General features: G+C 16.0%; 2 pseudogenes across 1 annotated transcript; both read left to right on the top strand.

The window, feature by feature from the left end:
• On the top strand, nt 1-683 carry LOC132931540 (cytochrome c oxidase subunit 2-like; annotated as a pseudogene).
• A 7880-nt stretch (nt 684-8563) lies between these two features.
• On the top strand, nt 8564-10139 carry LOC132931542 (cytochrome b-like; annotated as a pseudogene). Its single transcript, XR_009662713.1, has one exon. The product of XR_009662713.1 is annotated as a cytochrome b-like (transcript).
• The last annotated feature ends 695 nt before the right edge of the window (nt 10140-10834 follow it).

The following is a 10834-nucleotide window of genomic DNA, read 5'->3' as shown; positions in this document are numbered from 1 at the left end:
TTAGAAATTATAACTTGAATAAAACTAAGATTTCAAAATAGTAATTCACCACTAATAGAACAATTAATTTTTTTTCACGATCATACAATTTTCATTATTATTATAATTATAACAACAATTACTTATATAATAATTTTTATTATAAAAAATAAATTTATTAATATTAAAATCTCTGAAAATCAAATAATTGAATTTATCTGAACTACAACTCCACCAATTATTTTAATTTTTATTGCTATACCTTCACTTCACCTACTATACTTAATAGATGAAATTAAATGCCCAATTTTAACAATTAAAATTTTTGGTCATCAATGATTCTGATCATATGAATATTCAGATTTTTCAAATATTGAATTTGAATCTTATATAATAAATGAATTAAATAAAGAAAATTTTCGATTAATTGAAGTAGATAATAAAACTATTATCCCATTTAAATTTAATATTCGACTCTTAATTTCGTCAGACGATGTAATTCATTCATGAACAATTCCAAGTTTAGCTATTAAAATTGATGCAATCCCAGGACGAATAAATCAAATTAATCTTTTTATAAATCGACCAGGAATATACTTTGGACAATGCTCAGAAATTTGTGGTATTAATCACAGATTTATACCTATTCAAATTGAATCAATTAATTTAAATAAATTTATTTATTGAATTAAAAATTTTTAATTCATTAGATGACTGAAAAGCAAAGTAATGATCTCTTAAATCAAAATATAGTAAATTAGCAATTACTTCTAATGAAAGAGATTAGTTAAAGCATAACATTAATTTGTCAAATTAAAATTATTTATTAATATCACTTAATTCCTCAAATAGCACCAATTAATTGATTAATTTTATTCTTATTTTTTTTTTCTACATTTTATGTAATCATAAACTTACTATATTTTAATTTTATTAAAAACTTAAAAATTAATTTTTTTAAAAAAAATAACATAAAAAATTACAACAAATTTATTTAATATTTTTGACCCATCAACAACAATTTTTAATTTAGAAATAAATTGAATCAGAACTCTTTTAATCATTTTATTTATACCAAACTTTTTATGAATCTTACCAAATCGAATAAACTGATTATTATTTAAAATATTTAATATACTAAACAATGAAATACTAATACTTTATAAAATAAAAAAAACTAAATCTCCTGCATTTTTATTTATTTCACTTTTTATATTTATTCTACTTAATAATTTTTTTAGCTTATTCCCATATATTTTTTCATCATCAAGTCATATAGTATTTTCTGTTACTTTAGCTATTCCATTTTGAATATTTTTTATTATTTTGTCAACTTGTAAAAACACTAAAAATATAATTGCACACTTGATTCCTTTAAATACACCAATTTACCTAGCCCCATTAATAACAATTATTGAAACAATAAGAATTATTATTCGACCAATATCTCTTTCTATTCGTTTAACAGCTAATTTAATTGCAGGACATTTATTAATAACTCTATTAAATTTTAATTCACTTATAATTATTATTATTTTTATTCAAATATTTATAATAATTTTTGAATTATGCGTAGCTTTAATTCAAAGTTATGTATTCTCAATTCTTTCATCTTTATACTCTAGTGAATAATGATAAAAATTAATCAACCATATTTTATTTTAAGATTAAGTCCATGACCTATCTTAATAGCATTTAATACATTTAATTTAATAATTTCTAATATTATAATTATAAATTTTAAAATAAATATAATATCATTATTTAATCTACTAATAATTATTAGTATTTCTATCTTATGATGACGAGATGTAATTCGAGAAAGAACATTTCAAGGTAATCATAATTTTTATATTATAAATTTAATCAAATTTAGAATAATCTTATTTATTATCTCTGAAATATTTTTATTTATTTCTTTTTTTTGAAATTTTCTACACAATTCTTTAGCACCATCAATTGAACTAGGACTAAATTGACCACCAAAAAATATTATATTTTTCAATCCATTATTAATTCCTTTATTAAATACAATTATTTTATTAACATCAAGTTTTACTGTTACTTTAGCTCATCTTTACTTACTTAATAATTCTAAAAAAAAAACTATCATTTTTATAAATTTAACAATTATTTTAAGTATCTACTTTCTAATACTTCAAATATTAGAATATAAACAAGCTACATTTACATTCTCAGATTCAATTTTTGGTTCTTCTTTTTATATAGCAACAGGATTTCATGGTTTACATGTAATTATCGGAACAATTTTTTTAATTATCAATCTTATACGAATAATTAAACTTCACTTTTCTCATATTCATCATATCAGATTTGAATTAGGAGCTTGATATTGACATTTTATTGATATCATTTGACTATTTCTTTATATAACTTTTTATTGATGAAATAATTAATTTTATTAATATAAATTAGTATATTTGATTTCCAATCAAAAAGTTTAAAATTTAAATAAAATAATTATATTAAATTTAATTTCAATAATTGTAATATTTATTATTTTAATAATTCTTTTTATACTAATAATTATAATTAATATAAAAATAAAATTTAATTATAATAAGTCAGCACCCTTTGAATGTGGTTTTGACCCATTTAATAAATCACGAATCCCATTTTCATTAAATTTTTATTTAATTGCAATTATTTTTTTAATTTTTGATATCGAAATTTCAATTATTATACCAATAATTTTAAACTTTAAGATTTCAAACATAATTTACTTTAATTTAATGTTTATTATTTTTTTTATATTTATAATTATTACTATTTTTTATGAATGAAAATTTGGATCATTAAATTGAAAAATTTAAAGGATAATAGTTAAAATTTATAACATTTAATTTGCTTTTAAAAATTATTTTATAATTTATCTTAAATAAGAAGTAATAAATTACATATTAATTTCGACTTAATAATAGATTTTTTTAATCCTTATTTTTAATTGAAACCAAAATAGAGGTTTATTACTGTTAATAATAATATTGAAAAAAAAATTCCAATTAAAAAGATTTTTAAAAAAGAAGCTGCTAACTATCTTTTAAAGCATTATTAATGTTTAATCTTTAAATATTTATTAGTTTAAAATAAAACATTATATTTTCAATATAAAAATAATATATTATTTATAAATAATTTTTTAAAAAATAAAATTTTTAAAAATTTGCAAAGGTAGCTACCTTACCATAAAAAAAAATTAAAATTAAATCAAAATTTTACCTTTTTTTAAAAACACAAAAATAACCTTAACTAAGATTTAGTCTTTATTTCAAAATAAAACTTTTTTTTTAAAAAATAAAATTTTTAAAAATTTGCAAAGGTAGCTACCTTACCATAAAAAAAAATTAAAATTAAATCAAAATTTTACCTTTTTTTAAAAACACAAAAATAACCTTAACTAAGATTTAGTCTTTATTTCAAAATAAAACTTTTTTTTTAAAAAATAAAATTTTTAAAAATTTGCAAAGGTAGCTACCTTACCATAAAAAAAAATTAAAATTAAATCAAAATTTTACCTTTTTTTAAAAACACAAAAATAACCTTAACTAAGATTTAGTCTTTATTTCAAAATAAAACTTTTTTTTTAAAAAATAAAATTTTTAAAAATTTGCAAAGGTAGCTACCTTACCATAAAAAAAAATTAAAATTAAATCAAAATTTTACCTTTTTTTAAAAACACAAAAATAACCTTAACTAAGATTTAGTCTTTATTTCAAAATAAAACTTTTTTTTTAAAAAATAAAATTTTTAAAAATTTGCAAAGATAGCTACCTTACCATAAAAAAAAATTAAAATTAAATCAAAATTTTACCTTTTTTTAAAAACAAAAAAATAACCTTAACTAAGATTTAGTCTTTATTTCAAAATAAAACTTTTTTTTTAAAAAATAAAATTTTTAAAAATTTGCAAAGGTAGCTACCTTACCATAAAAAAAAATTAAAATTAAATCAAAATTTTACCTTTTTTTAAAAACACAAAAATAACCTTAACTAAGATTTAGTCTTTATTTCAAAATAAAACTTTTTTTTTAAAAAATAAAATTTTTAAAAATTTGCAAAGGTAGCTACCTTACCATAAAAAAAAATTAAAATTAAATCAAAATTTTACCTTTTTTTAAAAACAAAAAAATAACCTTAACTAAGATTTAGTCTTTATTTCAAAATAAAACTTTTTTTTTAAAAAATAAAATTTTTAAAAATTTGCAAAGGTAGCTACCTTACCATAAAAAAAAATTAAAATTAAATCAAAATTTTACCTTTTTTTAAAAACACAAAAATAACCTTAACTAAGATTTAGTCTTTATTTCAAAATAAAACTTTTTTTTTAAAAAATAAAATTTTTAAAAATTTGCAAAGATAGCTACCTTACCATAAAAAAAAATTAAAATTAAATCAAAATTTTACCTTTTTTTAAAAACAAAAAAATAACCTTAACTAAGATTTAGTCTTTATTTCAAAATAAAACTTTTTTTTTAAAAAATAAAATTTTTAAAAATTTGCAAAGGTAGCTACCTTACCATAAAAAAAAATTAAAATTAAATCAAAATTTTACCTTTTTTTAAAAACACAAAAATAACCTTAACTAAGATTTAGTCTTTATTTCAAAATAAAACTTTTTTTTTAAAAAATAAAATTTTTAAAAATTTGCAAAGGTAGCTACCTTACCATAAAAAAAAATTAAAATTAAATCAAAATTTTACCTTTTTTTAAAAACACAAAAATAACCTTAACTAAGATTTAGTCTTTATTTCAAAATAAAACTTTTTTTTTAAAAAATAAAATTTTTAAAAATTTGCAAAGGTAGCTACCTTACCATAAAAAAAAATTAAAATTAAATCAAAATTTTACCTTTTTTTAAAAACACAAAAATAACCTTAACTAAGATTTAGTCTTTATTTCAAAATAAAACTTTTTTTTTAAAAAATAAAATTTTTAAAATTATTTAAAAAATTTAAATTTACCTTTATATCTTCAATATAATGCTCTATAATTAAGCTATTCAAATTTAATAATTAAAAAATAAAATAATTAAAAATCATAAAAAAAATAATAAAATATAAACCTTATAACTATTTAAAAAAATATTTTGACTAAATAAAATTAATTTTTTAAAAAAAAAAATTAAACCTCTATTTAAATTATATTCAATTCAACCAACCTCGAAAACTTTTAAAGAAAAAAAACCAACATAAAGAAAATTATTTAAAAAAAAATTAACCTTAAAAAATAATAAATTTCATATTATACCAAAAAAAAAAACATTAAATAAAGAAATAAAATAACTTATAGAAAATAAAAAATTATTAAGTTCAAAAAAAAATCAAATTCTAAAAAATAAAATTAAAACTCTTAAAATTTTAAATTTAAATTCTAATAAAATTAAATCAAACTTATAAAATATCAATCATATAAAAAAAGAACCAAAAAAAATTATAATAAATCTAATAAATATTATTCTAATAATCAAAATTTTTCTTTCAAATTTAACAATTATTATATAATTATATATAGAAAAATTTATTATTATTAAATAATAAATTACACGAATAGAATAAAAAAAAGTTAAAAAAAAAGAAAATAAAAAAAAAAAAAAAAAAAAAAAATTTAAATTTATTATTAAAAAATATTCAAAAATTAAATCCTTTGAATAAAAACTACAAAAAAAAGGAAAACCACATAAAGACATTAAAGTAAATATAAAAATTAAACCACAAAAAGGTAAATAATCAATTAAACCACCCATTTTACGAATATCTTGATTATTATTTATATTTAAAATTAAAATCCCAGCTCTTAAAAATATTATAGATTTAAATAAAGCATGTATTAATAAATAAAAAAAACATATATCAATTTTACCTAAACATAAAATTATAAATATAAATCTTATTTGTCTTAAAGTAGAAAAAGCAATAATTTTCTTTAAATCAAATTCAAAAATTGCATTCAAACCAGCTATTAATATTGTCAAACAAGAAATTACTATTAAATAATTTAAAAAAGAAAAATTTAAAAAAATTTCATTAAAACGAATTATTAAGTAAATACCAGCAGTAACTAAAGTAGAAGAATGAACTAATGAAGAAACAGGAGTAGGGGCTGCTATAGCTAAAGGAAGTCAAGAAGAAAAAGGAATCTGAGCTCTCTTAGTTAAAGAAGCTATTATAATTATCAATATAATAAAAAATAAATAATTTAAATTAACATAATAATCAATTAAAATAAAATTTCAAGAACCAAAATTTAATATTCAAATTATAGATATAATAATAAATAAATCACCTAAACGATTTAAAATAACTGTTACTAAACCTGAACTATAAGATTTTTTATTTTGATAAAAAACAACTAAACAAAAAGAAACCATCCCTAAACCATCCCAACCTAATAAAATTCTAATCAAATTAGGACTAATAACCAAAAAAAATATAAATATAATAAAAAAATTTATTAATATTAAAAATCGACTCTTATTAAAATCATAATTTATATATTCTATACTATATAATAAAATTATAGAAGAAATTAAAAAAACAAAAGAAATAAATATTAAAGATATTCAATCTATTAAAATAACATATAAAACTATACAAGAATTAAAAAAAAAAAATATATATTCAATAAAATAAAATTTATCAAAATAAATCATTAATAAACCTATAATAAAAAAAACTACAAATAAAATAAAATAAAAAAAAAAAAAAAAAAAAAAAAAATTAAATTTAATTATTTAAATATAAAAATATAATCTTTAATTCCACAAATTAATATTTTAAATAAACTATTTAAATAACAAAATAATTCTATAATTAAAAAAATTAAATTTAATGGAACTCAATGCATAAATAATAATATATATTCTCTTAAATTAATATAAACTAAATAATTTATATTAAAAAATAATTTACCATATTGAGTATATAAATATAAATATAAACTATATAAAAATATTAAAATTATAATTAAAAAATATAATATATAAAAATAATCTAATCAAATTATTAAACTAATTAATAAAAATAATTCACCAAATAAATTTAAAGATGGGGGAAAAGATATATTTGAAGAACATAATAAAAATCACCAAAATGATAAAACAGGATAAATATTAATTAAACCCTTATTTAAAAATAAACTTCGACTTTTAAAACGTAAATAACAAATATTTCTTAAACAAAATAAACCAGAAGAACATAAACCATGGCCAAATATTAAAATTAATGAACCAAAATAACCACAATTATTTAAAGTTAAAAACCCAATAATTACTAAAGCTATATGAACAACAGAAGAATAAGCAATCAAAATTTTTAAGTCTCTCTGAAAAAAACAAACTAATCTTAAAACCAATATACCTAATAAACATAAAGAAATAAATAAATAATTAAATTTTAAGTTAACTTTAAAAACTAATATTAAAACATGATAAATACCAAAACCACCTAATTTTAATATAATCCCAGCTAAAATTATTGAACCACTAATAGGAGCCTCAACATGAGCCTTTGGAAGTCAAATATGAAATATAAATAAAGGTATCTTAACTAAAAAAATTATTATTAAAAATAAATAATAATAAAAATTTAAATTATATAAGTAATCATAATAATATATAAATATAAAATTAAAATTATTTAAACTCAATAAACAAGAAAAAAAAGGTAAAGAAAAAAAAATTATATAAATAAATAAATAAAAACCAGCCTTAAAACGCTCATATTGATAACCTCAACCATAAATTAAAATAATAACAGGAATTAAATTAATTTCATAAAAAATATAAAATAAAATAAAATTATTTCTAAAAAAACAAAAATAAAAAATAATAATAAAAATAAATATTAAAAAATTAAAATACTTTAAATAATTATTCTTAAGACTAAATCTAGAAATATAAACTAATCTAATAATTCAAACACCTAATATAAATATCAAATAAGAAAATATATCTATACCAAATAAATAACTAACATTTAAAAAATAATTAAACATAGGTATCTTGAAATATATAAAAAAAAAAAAAAAAAAAAAAAAATTCTGGGCTAATCATCATCTTTTAAAATTAAGACTAAAAAAAATCATACTAAATAAAATTAATATTAAAATTATTAACATTGTAAAATTATTAATGACTTTAAGTAATCATTACCATATATACGAACTATTAAAATCAAAATTGTTAAACCTAAAACTCTTTCACTAATACAAAAAATAAAAAAAATTAATAATAAAACATATTGTTTAATAAATATTATTAAATTTAATAAAAATAATAAAGATAAAATTAATAATAAATATTCTAATCCTAAAAGTATTATTAATAAATGATTAAAATTAAAAATATAAAATAAAACTCCAGAAAATAATATAAATATTAATACTAAAATAAATAAATTTATCATTTTAATAGTTTAAAAAAAACATTGATATTGTAAATCAAAATTATAAAATTATTTAAAATAAATCAGTATAAATATATACATATTATCATTAATCTCCAAAATTAATATTTTAATTAAAATATATACTGAATTTTAAAATTTATTTTATTAACTAATTTAACCATAGCAATTTTATTAACTATAATAAAATCACCAATTAGATCAAACTTAATCATTTTAATTCAAACTATAACTTTAACATTAATAATTAATATAATTACTAAAACAGCATGAATTTCATTTATAGTATTTATCTTATACATTGGAGGATTAATAATTATTTTTTTATATATTTCAAGAATTGCTTTTAATGAATTAAATATTAATAAAAATTATAAAATTATAATTTATAAATTAACATTAATTTTAATGTTAATCTTTTATTTAAAATTAAATCTCAATCTTGAAAATTTCAATTATGAAAATAAATTTATATTTGAAGATAATTTTAATTTATTAAATATATTCATAATACCAAATAATTTAATAATTTATTTAATTATCTTAATCCTTTTTTTTATATTAATTTTAATTATTTGAATACTAAAAATTAATAAAGGACCAATTCGACAAAAAAATAATTAATGAAAAAAAATATACTAAAAACTTTATCCCCAATATTAAATTTACCTACACCAGCTAGAATTAGTTTTATATGAAATTTTGGATCTTTATTAATAATTTGTTTAATTAATCAAATTTTAACAGGATTATTTTTAGCCTTCCATTATAAAACAGATATTAATTTAGCTTTTCAAAGAATTATTAATATAAATCGAAATATTAACTTTGGATGATTAATCCGATCTTTCCATGCAAATGGGGCTTCTATATTTTTTATTATAATTTATATTCATATTAGACGAGGTATCTATATAAATTCTTTCAACTTTAAAATAACATGAATTATTGGAGTAATTTTATTATTATTAACAATAATAACAGCATTTGTAGGTTATGTATTACCATGAGGACAAATATCATTTTGGGGGGCAACAGTAATCACAAATTTATTATCAGCAATTCCTTATTTAGGAAATTCAATTGTTATTTGAATTTGAGGGGGATTCTCAATTAATAATGCTACATTAACACGATTTTTCTCAATCCATTTTATTTTACCATTTATTATTATTTTATTTACTTTTATTCACTTATTCTTTCTTCATTTAACAGGTTCTAATAATCCACTAGGAATTAATAGAAATTTTGATAAAATTACTTTTTCTCCATATTTTCTAATTAAAGATTTAATTGGATTAATCATATTTATATGAATATTTTTTATTTTAGCTTTAATTTTTCCATACCTACTAAATGATCACAATAATTTTATTATAGCAAATTCAATAATTACACCAAATCACATTCAACCAGAATGATATTTTTTATTTTCTTATTCAATTTTACGAGCAATCCCTAATAAATTAGGAGGGGTTATTGCTTTAATACTTTCAATTTTAATTTTATTAATCTTACCTATATTAAACAATAAAAATTTTTTAAGAAATAAATTTTACCCATTAAATAAATTTTTATTCTGAATATTTATTATAACATTTTTTATTTTAACCTGAATTGGGATACAACCAGTTGAATACCCATTTATTACAACAGGGCAAATTTTTACAACAATTTATTTTTCTTACTTTTTCATTAACTTTTATATCATAAAGTTATGAGATAAATTATTAATTTAGTTAATTAATTTATTTAAAATATTTATTTTGAAAATAAAAAATAGAATTTAATTCTATTAACTTAATACTTAAATTAATGATATAAGTTAAATAATTTAATAGAAAAATTAAAGACAAATAAAAATAAAGACAAAGGTAAAATTAATTTCCAAACTAAATATATTAATTTATCATAACGAAATCGTGGTAAAAACCCACGTAATCAAATAACTATAAATATAAAAATCAAAATAAAAATATTTAAATAAAATTTATTTATTATCAAACCAAAAAACATTTCACATAATAGTATCCCTATAAATATAATTCTTATATATTCAGATATAAAAATAAAAATAAAAGATAAACTTCTAAATTCAATATTAAATCCAGAAACTAATTCTGATTCACCCTCAGAAAAATCAAAAGGAGAACGATTTATTTCAGCTAAAAATCTAATTAATAATAAAATAAACAAAAAAAAAAGAAAAAAAAAAAATTTTAAATTAATTTGATAGATATAAAAATCATTTAAATTAAAACTATTAATTAAAAATATTAAATTTATAATAATAATTATTATTCTAACTTCATATGAAATCATTTGAGAAATAAACCGAATTATACCTAAAACTGAATAATTAGAATTCGAAGATCATCTAATTATTAAAAAAATATAAACTATTAAACTTGAACAACAAAATATATAAATTAA

The sequence above is a fragment of the Rhopalosiphum padi genome, unplaced genomic scaffold (genome assembly GCF_020882245.1).
Source record: "Rhopalosiphum padi isolate XX-2018 unplaced genomic scaffold, ASM2088224v1 scaffold20, whole genome shotgun sequence".
Taxonomy (NCBI): Eukaryota; Metazoa; Arthropoda; class Insecta; order Hemiptera; family Aphididae; genus Rhopalosiphum; species Rhopalosiphum padi.
The sequence above is the reverse complement of the archived record's forward strand: the minus strand, read 5'-3'. Positions and strand labels throughout refer to the sequence as shown.